The sequence below is a fragment of the Ambystoma mexicanum genome, chromosome 4q (genome assembly GCF_040938575.1).
Source record: "Ambystoma mexicanum isolate Mex_15411 chromosome 4q, UKY_AmexF1_1, whole genome shotgun sequence".
NCBI lineage: Eukaryota > Metazoa > Chordata > Amphibia > Caudata > Ambystomatidae > Ambystoma > Ambystoma mexicanum.
Genome location: NC_090928.1, coordinates 28,458,866 through 28,473,977, shown reverse-complemented (window position 1 = coordinate 28,473,977; position 15,112 = coordinate 28,458,866). Strand labels below are relative to the sequence as shown.

Here is a 15,112-nt window from a genome sequence, read left to right as displayed (position 1 = left end):
GTTGTAACGGGCTTTATGGGCCCTGAAGACCGAGTTAATGGCCCGAGTGAAGTGAGGGCCTTTAACAAGGTATGAGAGACCATAACGCCCAGTACGGCCCGAGCCGCACGTCTATAAAGCTATTAGAACACCCTCAGTGTTTAATTAAAGTTGGAAAAATGAGAAATGATACATACATGTGGCAGAAATTAAGTATTTATTGGGAAAATGGCTACATGTTACTTTTCCAAACAAAATAAGTTTACTTTAGGTTTAAGTGCATGGTGCCATAGAAATTAAGGATGCAATTGATAAATTGGCCATGTGGAACAAGACTGAGGAGCCCAGTTGTTTACATTTGGGGTTGAGGTGGTAGACTGAGAATTAGGGACAGATGATGTGCTTGGTAGTACATCTGGAAATGTTTCTTCAGTTGGTTGATTTGTTTTCTGTGACAGTTTAAGATATTTATTATTTTTGTTGCTTGCATGAGTGCACATGTTAGCAGTAACAGTATTGGGCTTTCATAATGTGCTTGGAAGTTCCTCTGGTACAGTTATTTCAGTTGGTTTTCCAGTGCTTTCTGATACTGCAGCAAATTGCCTTTTTTGCTTGCTATTGGTGCATTTCTGTCTGTTTTTTTGGTAGAAAGGAAGGTTGAAGATTTGTTGTTAGGTTTTCCTACATTATATAGAAGTCCAGACCATTCCCTTTTTGCAGAGTACTGCGGGGTACACCAACTTTTGATGGAGGATTCATTTTTGTGCCCATTAACAGACATTTTTTTACGCGTTTCCAAACTTGCATTGGCTAAAATGTGCACAGTTCTCACATAGTACTTAATTTGCCTTTCTTGACGATTGTTTTGCATCATTTCCCCAAGTGGTCTGCAGGTATACCAAATGGGGTTACAGTTTGGCTTCAGCAATTGTCATTTTCTTGACCAGGACAAACAAACATGGTGCATTCTGGGGGATCTTCTGTAGATATAGTTCCTGTGACTTAATGGGGCAATCCTCCTCATCTTGAACTTCATCATTTATTCTCAGTGATAGATTGGTGGTTTTTGGTAGCTTCATTGAATGTTAATGTGGCATATTTGCACCTACTTTCATCTGTGCGAATACAGAAGGCATTCGTTAGTAGGGCACGTTTTCCTTCTCTACCTCGTTGTGCAAAATGTAGGTGGATATCATAAAACACTTTGGTCCTGATTCACAGAATGTTTTCCTATGGGATTTCGCCATTATAAAACACTTCTGTGAATCAAGCACTTTGTATTGAAGAGTAATGGGATGGTCTGTATTGAAGATTTCACTTGTTTGCAGGTCATCCTCAGTGATGCATGGTTTGCATGCTGTTTGATCCCTGTACTCACTTCTTACCTTTTAAATGATGGATATGAAGACATTGTTGGCGCTCTGGAAGTCTTCACCATGCATAAGATTTACATTTTGTGAAAAAGGAGGGTTGTTCAAATATCTATTTCGCCCAGCATGGATGGAAATTAGGCTTGTAGGTTGATAGTGTGAACCTGCTGCATTTCCTACTTCTGCATACAATTTGCGCAGCAAGTTATTCAAATTAGGGAGTGGAAGTTCTTCAAATCGTGATGACAGTTTGCACTGTGCTAACCAGGTTTTGAATATGTCTGTGGCCCACTTTGTACTTTGGGTATTGGCTTCACACCAATTAATTTCTGGTGCATTTAAATCTGCATTTGACACACAATGATGTCTTTTTGGCATATCAATATTCTCAATTCTTACCCCTGAATCTTTTTTCAGCCACTCTTCTAGGGTTCAGTCTCCAAACAGGTTAAATGATACCTGCGTCAATGCAGTATACATCCACGCACTGTAGGAGCATTAAGTACAAGGTGTGTTCCAACTGATGTTCTTCAGGTTAAGGCTTTTTTTATGTGCTTGTGGGAGGTAATTAGCAGTGGGTAGGTGGAGTACCTAATTAGCAAACATGTTGCGGGTATGCGATTGTGTATTTATGCAAATGTAGGCTAAACTACTTACACATTAGTCAAATGACATTCAAAAAGCCCAATATTGATTTAACACCATAATTAGTATGTAGCGTTAACTTTCCTTATGAAGTCTTTCCTACTTACATTTTAGATGTGTGTTAATAGCATTTCACTGCAGCCCAACATGTTCATTTCCTCAGCTTAATGCTTCTACAGCACGCACATTATGAAGGTCGCTGCGCAAGCCATCTCTAAAAAGTGTTGTGAGGGGCTATTTAATGATTTACAAGCCGCGATATTGCAGCGACATACGTGGGGGATTACCTTTATCAGTGCGCAGACGTTATGTCAGCACTTCACTTCAGACCCAAAATGAAAGGAAGTTAACTTCCTTGAGGGGGCGTGCCCACACCAGGCACGCTTCTACGACAACACAGCACACAGAACTGTAACTGTTTTAGCACCGTGTGCCGTGTCTCATTGCAGTTCTACCAACGGGAGCATAGGCAGCGGCGGTAATCATTTTAAATTACATTCCGCCCTACATTGCTTGCGCTGCGTCGAAGGTAAGCTCCAATTAATGATTTGTAGGCTGTATTGAATCTGCGGGCTATACCATTTTGTATAGCCCGCAGATTAGCCAATCACGGTTGTGCAAACACCACTAGGGTGTTTCAATAAACAAATGTGCATTGTGGACACATATAAACTTATTAACATGAAAGAGATGACATTCATATTGCATAGTGACCTTTCCTTTCACAATCTATTCTTATGTCAACACCATTTATTCATCCCATCAGGATCATGTGTGTACATATATATTTGCAGGCATCAATTGTCTGCAATCAGTCACTGAGTCGTGTCGACTGTTACAACACATTAACAATAAAGCCTACTGCAAGCTCTTACATTTCAATTTACAAATATGCAATATATATAATTAAAGGTTTGCCGACACTATGCAGCTGCTCGGACAACACATGTTTGTTGATCTGAATCACTTGAATAGTATGCGACAACACTTCGGTATGTGAAGGATTTAAAATTCTGATTGAAACGTTTGTATAAGTTAAATATATACTACTCCAATATCATATTGTGATTTGAATAAGCAGAGATTTCTTCCCCGAATACATGACTTGACCCCACAAGTAATTACGCAATTATAAATCATGTGGTGCCATATCACAGAGCAGGTAATACGAGCACTCCTTTAATAACATTTGCTGTAAGAAATGGGAAATGACTACCTGTTAGGAAAGATTTCGTTATTGTAGGGAATTTTCCTTCCATGTGGCAACCCCTAAACTTTTTGCTATTGTTTTTAACCTTGTTGTTGACTTTGCCAGAGAAGTACAGCCTTCTGCCGCACTTCTCTGGGCTTTCGCTCCTTTCTTACGGGGAAACTGACATGCCCTTAAGACAGTCAGTACCGGGGAACGTGGTTTCCCGTAGTTTCTTCTATCGTGTCGCAGCTTTAGTGCAACACGACACAAGAGGGCACTGTAAGCTAAGTTACAGCTCTCTTGGGTCTCTAACCTTCTACAGGCCCTAGATACTCTTTTAGGAATGTATTTGATCGGTGCAAGTCATTCAGGGACTCGAATGGTGGCAGCGATCGTATTGTTTATTTTGAGCTCCTTTTGGCGTTCTGAGCACGTTTTTGCACTGAACCCAAAATGGTGGCCTGGCTCCCAAAATGGCCAGGCCGCGAGGCTCCTTTGTCTTGTCCACTGACCGTCTTGCTCCTTTCACCTTCCCCAGGTCCGGCGACCCGGGGCCTTCCTTATTTGGGCATGTACTTTCCCGCGAAACGTAGTTGCTTTCGCGGGCTTCTACATGTCGTTTGTGTGCCCCCAGGATGTGGGCTGGGCTGTCTGGTCCCAATACACATCCTGGGTGCCAGAGAGTCTAGGGTGGTGTGAATGCCTGGGACCACTGTGGTCCGTGATTGGTCCACGTATGGTATGTGTGTTGATGAGCGGATCTCCCATTGGCTTCCCTCCGTTTTGGCGCGAAGGGAACCGTGGATAAGAGGGAGCTGGAAACACCACTACCAGGTCGATCTCCTGAGTTCTTACGAACCCAGGGATACAGGAGCCAAGTATCCTGCGAACACGAGGCTGGACCAAGGAATCGCTGGTGACCCCCTGAAGAACTTCTGCTCCTCATTGCTGTTGTCCGGTGAAGCCCTTTCCACCTAAGATCGAACAAGAAGGCCTGTACTGGCGCTTCGACCTATTGGAATAGCAGGACCAGCTATTCCCGGCACCTTCATCAACTCCTGCCGTAAGCCTTCGGAAGTGTCTCTGGGCCATCCAGTTGACTGACCAGCTTACTAAGGAGTCCTGCTCTGTAATCGCCGACAGGTTGGGTGGTATTCTGAGTCCGGGGCACGCTCACACGCTTCGTTTGCTTAGCAACCCTAAGCTAGAGGTGAACGGTGCTCGTTTGGCTTGAATACACCCGGCCGTTCCGTTGCCCTGCCGTGGCGACAAAACTGTGCAGGATTCTTCGATCGGGACGTCTTTTTACTCTGCACGACGACGAGACGTTCCCTGCTCTTCAGAACCTGCCAGAAGCTGCATCTATCGAGGAGAAGCTCGGGCCTGCTTGCTTCGGGGACCGGTGAGTAGATTAGCTAGGATCTGGTCGCCCTCCTGCAGTGCCCCTTGCTTTTCCCCGCTGTAAATACAGCACCCCTTGTCCGTACTCGCGCCCTACTTCTGCCTCACAGTGGAGGCTGCGCTAGAGTCGCGGACCGTGTTCCCCTTCATTAGGGAACCCTACAGAGCTGTCCAACGTCCTCCGAAGAGCTTCACCTTCTGCCCATTGGCACCGGCGTGTGCAGGTACTTTTGAGCGCTAGGCTCCACTCTTCGTAGGGATTGGACTACCATCTAGTTAGGGGCCTCAGAAGGCGGACATATCACACGCATTGGTTCGCACTGCCTGTTTTTCTTCCCCTGCAGGTGGATAACATATTTCGTGCTGCTAATGCTGTGAAACTGTGTATTCTGTATATATATTGGGTGGATAGTGTATGTGTTGGTTTAATATCGTTGTATATTGCTGCTTTTACTGTGGTTATTAGTTTCAAGGCCTTATAATAAATGTGTATCTATTTTTGATATAAACAACTGTTTGGAGTAGTTTGTAAGCGCTCTTGCTTTGTGTGCTCACTGCGGGCTTTCAGTCACCCTCACCCCTCTTGAGACCTAGTCTTGACCGCCGCGATCGCTACCTTGATTGGTCTGGCTTGTCCAGAGGTTACCCTGTTCCAAGTAATTAGGTTGGCCTTCTGAACTTCTGCGCCACCAGGACAGAGTTCAGAAATCCGTCTTAACAAATTGGTGTACAGCGGTGGGATACGACTGAAGGTATCCAGTGTTGCGCACGAGCTAAGGCGTTTTCAGGTTATTCCAACCAGGACACGCAGTAAAGTATTGAATATAACGTTAAAAAGGCCATAGTCCTATCAACAGTATGGAAACGAATACTTTATTAACCTTAAATGCTTCGAAATCTGAAACATTGAAGAAGATGTGTGCGGAGAGAGGGGTTTCCTCTCAAGGCACTAAATTGGAAATGATCCAGAGAATCGTGGCGTGGCAAGAAGCGCAGCTTGACGCTATAACTTCCGAGGACAGTGCAGAAGGTGGTGGGGCTGCTCTCACTGGCAGAACCGACGGTTCTGCCGCTGCACTGATCCATCACGACCACGAGGACAGGGAGGATGTAATGTCTAACGTTTCCTCTGCCAGTGTTGATGGGGAGGCTATGCTTGAATTCAAGAAGCAAGAGCTGCGGTTTAGGCAGCAGGAGCTTGAATTCAGCATAGCCAAACTGAAAATCGACCAGGCAGAAAAACAAAAAGACAGGGATCACCAGTTGGAACTGGCCAAGCTTCAGTTCGCAAATGGGTCCAAGGGCCCTGGACATGGTTCTGGGGCTTCCTCTCATCCACGGTTTCCAAAAGATCTGCTCAGTGTGTATGAGGAACGAAATGACATTATGGACTGGTTAAATGCGTTTGAGTATGCATGCGAGGTTCAAGAGGTTGATAATGCGGATAAGATTGCATGGTTACTCAGCAGACTGCCCCATTCTGGTTGCAGTGCCATTATGGAAATGTCGAAGGCTGAGCGCGCTGATTTTGCAATGTTGAAGCAGACTCTCATTTTAAAGTTTGGGAAGACTCCGACCCAATATTTGAAAAGGTTTAGAGAGTATAAGAAAAAGGAAGGTGGTACTTGGGTGTCGTATGTAGCTGAGTCCCTGAAAAACTTGACTGGCTGGGTTGAAGGTTATAAGGTTTCTACCTTCGAAGGCATGATCAATCTGGTCATGCTGGAACACATTTTTGCTTCTTCTTCCCCGGAGCTTAAGCAGCATTTGGCCGATTCGAAGGAGATAGATCCTAAGAAGCTGGCCATTGCAGCAGACTTATGGGTGTCACATCGAGTGTCCCATAAGGACAAAACTCATCCTGGTAAGCAGGAGGAAGGGAAAAAGTCCAAAGATATGGAGGGTGGGGAATCTGCTAAATCTTCTTCCCATAAGGGCCACAAAAAGAAAAATAAGGGTAAGCCATACGAGAACTCACAGGGTAGCGGAGGTTCGCCTCCGAAACAGAACTCTGGTTATAATAAGCCTCCCTACGTAAACAGACCCAATGGGGCTTGTTTTTCTTGTGGAGCAACTGACCATGTGAAGGGGGATCCCCGGTGTAAGGTTAAACCTTTGGGGGTCCACTCCGCTAATCTGGCCTTCTCCTCCTACGAGGAAGAAGAGATTACAGGAGCGTCCTTCTCCTCAGACTCGTTTCCCAGCGGGATCGAGGCTGAGGTAGTTTTAGTGTCCCTGGGTTCCTGGGAGCCTAAAGTCGCAGAGGCGTATGCTAGGATTCCGGATAATACCAAGCACTACTTTAAAGACAGTGTGCTGATCAATGGAGTGGATACTCCAGCTCTTAGGGATAGTGGGTGCAGTCGAACTGTAGTGGATTCTACCTTGGTAGACTCAGAGGAAGTTGCCAGAGCTCCTCTGATGCCCACTAAGTTGGCTGACGGCCCCCTCCGTATGTTTCCCGTGATCCCTGTTAATCTAACTTTAAATGGTACAGCAGTTAGGATTCCAGTGAGCATTCAGAGAAACGTCCCGGGAAAGGTCTTGTTGGGCAATGATCTCAGAGCTCTAGGGCTCGTAGGAGACACTGCCGAAAGACCCTACACACGGTCTCAAGCACGGGCAGCATTGGCCAAGTCCAATACGCCGCCCCAGCCAAAGGGGAAACCCAAGGCGAAAGGAGTCAACAAGTCCCGACGGGGGAAAGAGAATATTCCCCCGAGCTCGCCTACCACTGCGGTGGAGGGAGTTGGTCAATCGCCCGAGCCTGACGAGGAGGTGGCGATGCCTGAAGTGTTCGACCCCAACGACCATCCTGAACTAAAAGACTTGTTAGTTGAAGGAGGTCCTGATAGGGACGACTTCAGTAAGGGCCAACGTGAGTGCCCATCTCTGGAAGGCCTAAGGATACAGGCCTGCTCCCAGCTTGAGGGTGAACCTCCTGGGTTGCAAAGGATTTACCAGGAAGGTGGACTCCTTTATAGTGAGCCCACAGAGTCTACAGAAGGAGACCATAGGAGGTTGGTGGTTTCCCTTGCTGTTAGGCCCTTCCTCCTACAGTTGGCGCATGTCGTTCCCCTTGCTGGTCACCTTGGTATGAGGAGGACCAAGCAAAGGTTATCCATGCACTTCTACTGGCCCAAGATGGGGGAGCAAGTAGAAAGTCACTGCAGGAGTTGTGCCGCCTGCCAGTTGTCTGGTAAGGTTGGTGCGACAATCCAAGCTCCGTTGGTACCGCTCCCAGTTGTGGGGGTACCATTTGAAAGGGTAGGGATCAACATGGTTGGTCCCCTTGACCCGCAAACATCCTCAGGCAATAGGTTTATCCTGGTGCTGGTCGACCATGCAACCAGGTATCCTGAGGCCGTCCCATTTACCACTGTAACTGCCAAGCCAGTTGCAGAAGCTTTACTCGGCATGTTTACTAGGGTTGGCTTCCCTAAAGAAGTTGTGCCGGATGATGGCAGCAACTTTATGTCGAAGTATAGGCAGGCTATGTGGAAAGAATGTGGGGTCACCTACAGGCTCTCTTCTGCATACCGCCCCCAGACCGATGGTCTGGGGGGGCGTTTTAACAGGACGTTAAAGAGCATGATTGGGGCTCTGGAGGAGCCTCAGAGAAGAAAATGGGATCTTCTTGTTTCATGCTTACTGTTTACCTACCGAGAGGTACCACAGGAGGGTGTTGGCTTCAGCCCCTTCGAACTTCTGTTCGGTCATCCCGTACGGGGACCCTTAGCCATTGTCAAGGAGGGATGGGAGATGCCCACTCCCCCTGTTACTACCAATGTAGTTGATTATGTGCTAGGGCTCAGAAAACGGATGGTACTTCTGGTGGGCTTGGCTAGTGATAAATTGAAGGCAGGGCAAGCCCTGGTGAAACATCGGTACGACCAGAAAGCTTCCCTCATCAACTTTACACTTGGTCAGCAAGTCCTGATCATGAATCTCATAAGGCCTCGAGCTTTACAGGACAAATGGTCAGGCCCTTGCCCAGTGGTGGAGCCCCTGGGTGAGGTTAACTATTCAGTGGACCTTGGAAGGCCTGGACAGGCTCCAAAAGTGTTTCACATGAATAGGCTGAAGGCTTTCGTCCCAAGCGGCGAAATCGCAGCACTGCTATTGGCTTCAGACGTTGAGGAAGAGGAGTCTGAACCTCTCCCTGACCTGTTCCAAAGCAGTCCTTCAGAAAGCTCTTTTGAGGGTGTCCGAGTGGCCCCTCACCAAAATGGACAAGGCTCAGTGGTTTGCCTTGGACATGAAGTAGGTGGAGGGAGGAGACAGCCTCTATCCAGTAAGGTACCAGCGGTACAAGACTGGCCTACCCCCACTACGCAAACCCAAGTGAGAGCCTTCTTAGGACTCACGGGTTATTATCGCAATTTTGTGGCAGACTATGGCACCATAGCTGCTCCTCTGACTGCCCTCACAACTCCGAAGAAACCCAAGAAGGTAACTTGGACTGACGAGTGTGAGAAGGCCTGCAATGGCTTGAAAGACTCCTTGTGCCAGGCCCCTGTGCTCAGGGCCCCTGATTATCAAAGACCTTTTATCGTGCAGACGGATGCCTCTGACACTGGGATAGGAGCTGTACTATCACAAGTAGATGAGAAGGGTAAGGAACACCCTATCGGTTTTATTAGTCGCCAGCTTAAGGACAGAGAGCTCAGATGGTCCACGGTAGAGAAAGAATGTTTCTATGTTGTGTGGGCCCTAAGGAAGCTGAGGCCCTACCTCTATGGGACCCACTTCACTGTGCAGACTGACCATAAGCCGTTAAAGTGGCTAATGAACATGAAGGGGGAGAATCCAAAGTTGCTTAGGTGGTCCATAAGTCTACAAGGCTTCGACTTCACTATTGAGCATAGGCCAGGTGTCCAACATAGCAATGCTGATGGGTTGTCCAGAATGTTTAACCGACCTGAACAAGAGACTCATCCAGGGGTGGATTAGTTCCCCCTGTCCATAGTCTGGGAGGGGCGAGTGTTAGGAAAGATTTCGTTATTGTAGGGAATTTTCCTTCCATGTGGCAACCCCTAAACTTTTTGCTATTGTTTTTAACCTTGTTGTTGACTTTGCCAGAGAAGTACAGCCTTCTGCCGCACTTCTCTGGGCTTTCGCTCCTTTCTTACGGGGAAACTGACATGCCCTTAAGACAGTCAGTACCGGGGAACGTGGTTTCCCGTAGTTTCTTCTATCGTGTCGCAGCTTTAGTGCAACACGACACAAGAGGGCACTGTAAGCTAAGTTACAGCTCTCTTGGGTCTCTAACCTTCTACAGGCCCTAGATACTCTTTTAGGAATGTATTTGATCGGTGCAAGTCATTCAGGGACTCGAATGGTGGCAGCGATCGTATTGTTTATTTTGAGCTCCTTTTGGCGTTCTGAGCACGTTTTTGCACTGAACCCAAAATGGTGGCCTGGCTCCCAAAATGGCCAGGCCGCGAGGCTCCTTTGTCTTGTCCACTGACCGTCTTGCTCCTTTCACCTTCCCCAGGTCCGGCGACCCGGGGCCTTCCTTATTTGGGCATGTACTTTCCCGCGAAACGTAGTTGCTTTCGCGGGCTTCTACATGTCGTTTGTGTGCCCCCAGGATGTGGGCTGGGCTGTCTGGTCCCAATACACATCCTGGGTGCCAGAGAGTCTAGGGTGGTGTGAATGCCTGGGACCACTGTGGTCCGTGATTGGTCCACGTATGGTATGTGTGTTGATGAGCGGATCTCCCATTGGCTCCCCTCCGTTTTGGCGCGAAGGGAACCGTGGATAAGAGGGAGCTGGAAACACCACTACCAGGTCGATCTCCTGAGTTCTTACGAACCCAGGGATACAGGAGCCAAGTATCCTGCGAACACGAGGCTGGACCAAGGAATCGCTGGTGACCCCCTGAAGAACTTCTGCTCCTCATTGCTGTTGTCCGGTGAAGCCCTTTCCACCTAAGATCGAACAAGAAGGCCTGTACTGGCGCTTCGACCTATTGGAATAGCAGGACCAGCTATTCCCGGCACCTTCATCAACTCCTGCCGTAAGCCTTCGGAAGTGTCTCTGGGCCATCCAGTTGACTGACCAGCTTACTAAGGAGTCCTGCTCTGTAATCGCCGACAGGTTGGGTGGTATTCTGAGTCCGGGGCACGCTCACACGCTTCGTTTGCTTAGCAACCCTAAGCTAGAGGTGAACGGTGCTCGTTTGGCTTGAATACACCCGGCCGTTCCGTTGCCCTGCCGTGGCGACAAAACTGTGCAGGATTCTTCGATCGGGACGTCTTTTTACTCTGCACGACGACGAGACGTTCCCTGCTCTTCAGAACCTGCCAGAAGCTGCATCTATCGAGGAGAAGCTCGGGCCTGCTTGCTTCGGGGACCGGTGAGTAGATTAGCTAGGATCTGGTCGCCCTCCTGCAGTGCCCCTTGCTTTTCCCCGCTGTAAATACAGCACCCCTTGTCCGTACTCGCGCCCTACTTCTGCCTCACAGTGGAGGCTGCGCTAGAGTCGCGGACCGTGTTCCCCTTCATTAGGGAACCCTACAGAGCTGTCCAACGTCCTCCGAAGAGCTTCACCTTCTGCCCATTGGCACCGGCGTGTGCAGGTACTTTTGAGCGCTAGGCTCCACTCTTCGTAGGGATTGGACTACCATCTAGTTAGGGGCCTCAGAAGGCGGACATATCACACGCATTGGTTCGCACTGCCTGTTTTTCTTCCCCTGCAGGTGGATAACATATTTCGTGCTGCTAATGCTGTGAAACTGTGTATTCTGTATATATATTGGGTGGATAGTGTATGTGTTGGTTTAATATCGTTGTATATTGCTGCTTTTACTGTGGTTATTAGTTTCAAGGCCTTATAATAAATGTGTATCTATTTTTGATATAAACAACTGTTTGGAGTAGTTTGTAAGCGCTCTTGCTTTGTGTGCTCACTGCGGGCTTTCAGTCACCCTCACCCCTCTTGAGACCTAGTCTTGACCGCCGCGATCGCTACCTTGATTGGTCTGGCTTGTCCAGAGGTTACCCTGTTCCAAGTAATTAGGTTGGCCTTCTGAACTTCTGCGCCACCAGGACAGAGTTCAGAAATCCGTCTTAACACTACCCCCTGCCCGCAAAAGCCAATCCTCCCAGTTGCCACTGGTGGTGAATGCGGCAGAGGGAATGATGGCTGGGGTTCAAATACAGCAGGCAGAATTGTACTTCCACCAGCAGTCCACATTAAGGAACACATTCACAAAGGCTTAGCTTAGGGTCTATTAACTGCATAAAATAAGATGGGCTCTGAGCAGTCTCTGAAAAGCTCAGCACTTCTAACCATCTGCTGACTCAGGAAGAATGAAATAACCAGCGGTATTTCTCCCGCTGCCTGTAAGGAGCCCAAGGAACATTTACCCCGGTGGCGTAGACAAATATATACATGTTACAAGTGCTGTGCTTCAACACCAGTTCTAATTATTCCCGGTGGGGAATGTACCGCTGGCTATAATGTGTACATGCCATGCCACTGGCCGTGTTGCCCTGCGAAGTGGAAATCTCATCAGAGTAGCATTTAACTCCAGCAGGTACGGTCTTACCAGGCACTAAATAAAGAGAATGATGTTGTTCTGGACTCAAACTCGTCTTCAGGGTGTACTCAGGTGTGTATTTTAATGTAGAGATGGTAAATAATTGAGTGTTACATACTAAAGATGTAAACTAGAGGTCTGCCTGTCTCAGTGGAAAGATGCAGGCAATTTTAGGATCTCAATGGCTCTCCCTTGCCAGCCATTGCAAGCATATTTATTTCATTTAAATGTTACACTACAGCAAAGTGCTCGGCTGTTTTGAGCCGTAGCTGTCCGGAGACGCCTAGCCCTCTGGCTGTAAATTGGAGTGGGTGCTGTTATTTGCTTCATCCCCCTTTATCGCCAAAGGATTTAAGGAGTTTTGATTTCCATTCTCCTTTGGCAGCCGTGGCTGTGGCCCTTTGACTCCGTTGGCTTACCCTCCAGGCTTGAAGTCGCAGTGAAGGTAAACCTTGTTTAGGTATGATGTGCTGGGAAGTGACTTCTGCGTTTCAAAGCACCCGTGAATCTTGAGTGAGCCCATAGCAAGTCCTGTGTGTGCTATTTAAGCTTTAATCTCCAAAGCACTATAGGCTAATAGACTTTAAAGTGGATATCACAGGAGCGACCAACATTCTGTGTTCCATTGTATTCCGAATCTAAGGTACAGGGAGCGAAGGTGGGGAGCCGGACTCTGGTTAGCCCATGAGCCATTTGGCTGTTCTTTGCTCCTGAGATCCGTTGACTTTGAATTACGCTGTTTTTTTGTGGTTTGCATTTCTGGAATTCTATTGCCTATATTTGCACACATCAGTGTATATTTCGCACATATTTGCATCATTGCACATAAGGGGCAAATATCCCAAATATTTAAAATATTGTTGCATCTTTCAGTTGTTTTTGACCCACGCCACTTTTTTGCTTAATGTATTTTTATTGTAAGACAGAGTAATGTGCTTGTGACAGCTATTTTGAATGTGTGCATTTTAGTATCCATGTACCTAGTTCTTATCCTATCTCACCACACTTAGTTTTCGAAGGGCCATCGTTGGAGACTGGCACTGATTTGCTAGGGCAATGTAAACTGCCTCTTGAGTAATGTCTAAAAGAAAGGCAGTTTATGATGCATCGCCTGAGAAAGGTCCAATGAAACATTTTAAGATGATCCAACCAATCAGAGATGTAAATGTACTTATCACTGAAATAAAAGATCTTCTTTATTTTATAGAAGTTGGTAGCGAAGCACTTGAGAAGAGGCCCCCAAAGTCAAAATGTGTAGTAAATGAAATTGATGAAAATCTATTAAAGATAGGCAATGAAGAACCTGGCTCCAAAAATATTCCATCAGCTAGCTGATTATTTTGTGGCAAAACTGGGGTGGCTTACAGAAAGAGTCTGGATTTTTTTGCAACAGATATGACAGTGGGTTAAGAGAGGGGCAACAACTATATATTACCTTATGGCAAGACGAGCTTGGCTAGCTGGCCATGCCATGTGTCATTGAACATTCTGTAAGTACTTTTCCTGAGGAACCTATAGTACCAGCCCCCATAGCATTTCCAGAGCGTATTGACCCTGAAATTTCAGAGAATGACATAGCAGTAATTTCCCCCTCAATTTCAATTTCAAATAGATGTTCAGCTCTAAGCACATCGGATTTGACATAGAGGGGAGTGTAGTAGGGTGGTAAATGGAGTGGCTAGAGTGGGGGTCAAAAGGTAAATGGGCCCAAGAGCAAGAAGGAATCTGCTGTTAATAAAGCTCCATTAAAAAATGGATAAGGAAGGAGAGCAACGTTACATGTCTTAAAAAACATTGCACTAAAATATTGTCAGAAGGGTTCAATACCACAGGTATGGTGACAGAATTAAAGTATGTTAAGGTATTAATCTGCCAAATATAGGCTGTGTTTGGTCTCCTAACAGTAAAGCTAGATGAATTGTGTACTAATCAACTTGGAGGTCCCAGCTTGTTAGGGCCTGATGAGGGACTGAAGAGCCACATGCCTATATCAGCAGTGAAGTTCGCGAGTGGCACATCTCGAAGTTCCACCATGGACAATTCCAGAAATATTCCTACTAGAGACCAAAATATAGGGACCAGGAAAATAAAGCACCACTCTAACTGGGTTAGACCTAATACTGGTGTGATTAGGAAACAAGCAGAAAAAGTTTCATGTGTGCCAAATAGTTTTCTTCGCCAAAGGAATGGACCATCTTTTTCAATGCAAGCTACTTCTAACGGAGGGCAAACTGACCTTTCTAATCCTGATTGGTCAAAGGCACATGTTAGATGTAACTCCCATGGGGGAGTTAGTGGTAAGGTGCCGAAGGAGCACTTTGAATTCATGCACAATGCCCTTAAAATTGCAAAGGGGAGCTATGAGAGTCAGGAGGCACTTCCTACAGAACGACCGATTGATTGGACATGTCACAGATGGGGTTGTGTCTCTCTGATTCGAGATTATGTTGTTAGTTGCAAAAGACAGTTTGCCAAACTGCAAAGATGATTTTATTACGTTTTTCGGTAGGATGAGTGGCTTGTCCAGGGGTTGTGGCTATAGAATTTAGAATGTATCCACCTCAAGACTCCAAAATTACACTCAGGGCAAATTTGCCCAAAACTTGGGACTGCGTCCTTGCGGTTAACATCGGTTGGGGTGGCAAAAGGGAATGCAGATGTGTGCAATTTAGGCAGCGACATGGTCCATTTCAAAGGAACATAGAAAATCAATGCCCCCTGGTACAAGAAGGCCTGGAAGGAGAGGTTTGACTACCCATGGTCACCGAAGGATAGATTTTACTGCGGATGCATTTTATAGATTGCTATCCTGGAAAATAGCTGGGATTAACAAGCATCTTGTCGTTAGCTACTGGTGGAAGTTCCTTGAGAGCTTTACAGTTATCTGCTTGCAGGAAACGTGGGCTATGGAAGAGGTGAACATCCAGGGGTACCTATCATTCAATATTAAATGTAAAAAGGACCAAGGTGGCGACACT

The 15,112-nt window shown here is 46.8% G+C and overlaps 1 protein-coding gene across 1 annotated transcript in view; it reads right to left on the bottom strand.

Moving 5' to 3' along the window:
* The window catches only part of TMEM200A (transmembrane protein 200A), a 554,693-nt gene that overhangs the window by 264,920 nt on the left and 274,661 nt on the right, over window positions 1-15,112 (bottom strand). The gene's annotated exons all lie outside the window — the stretch shown is intronic.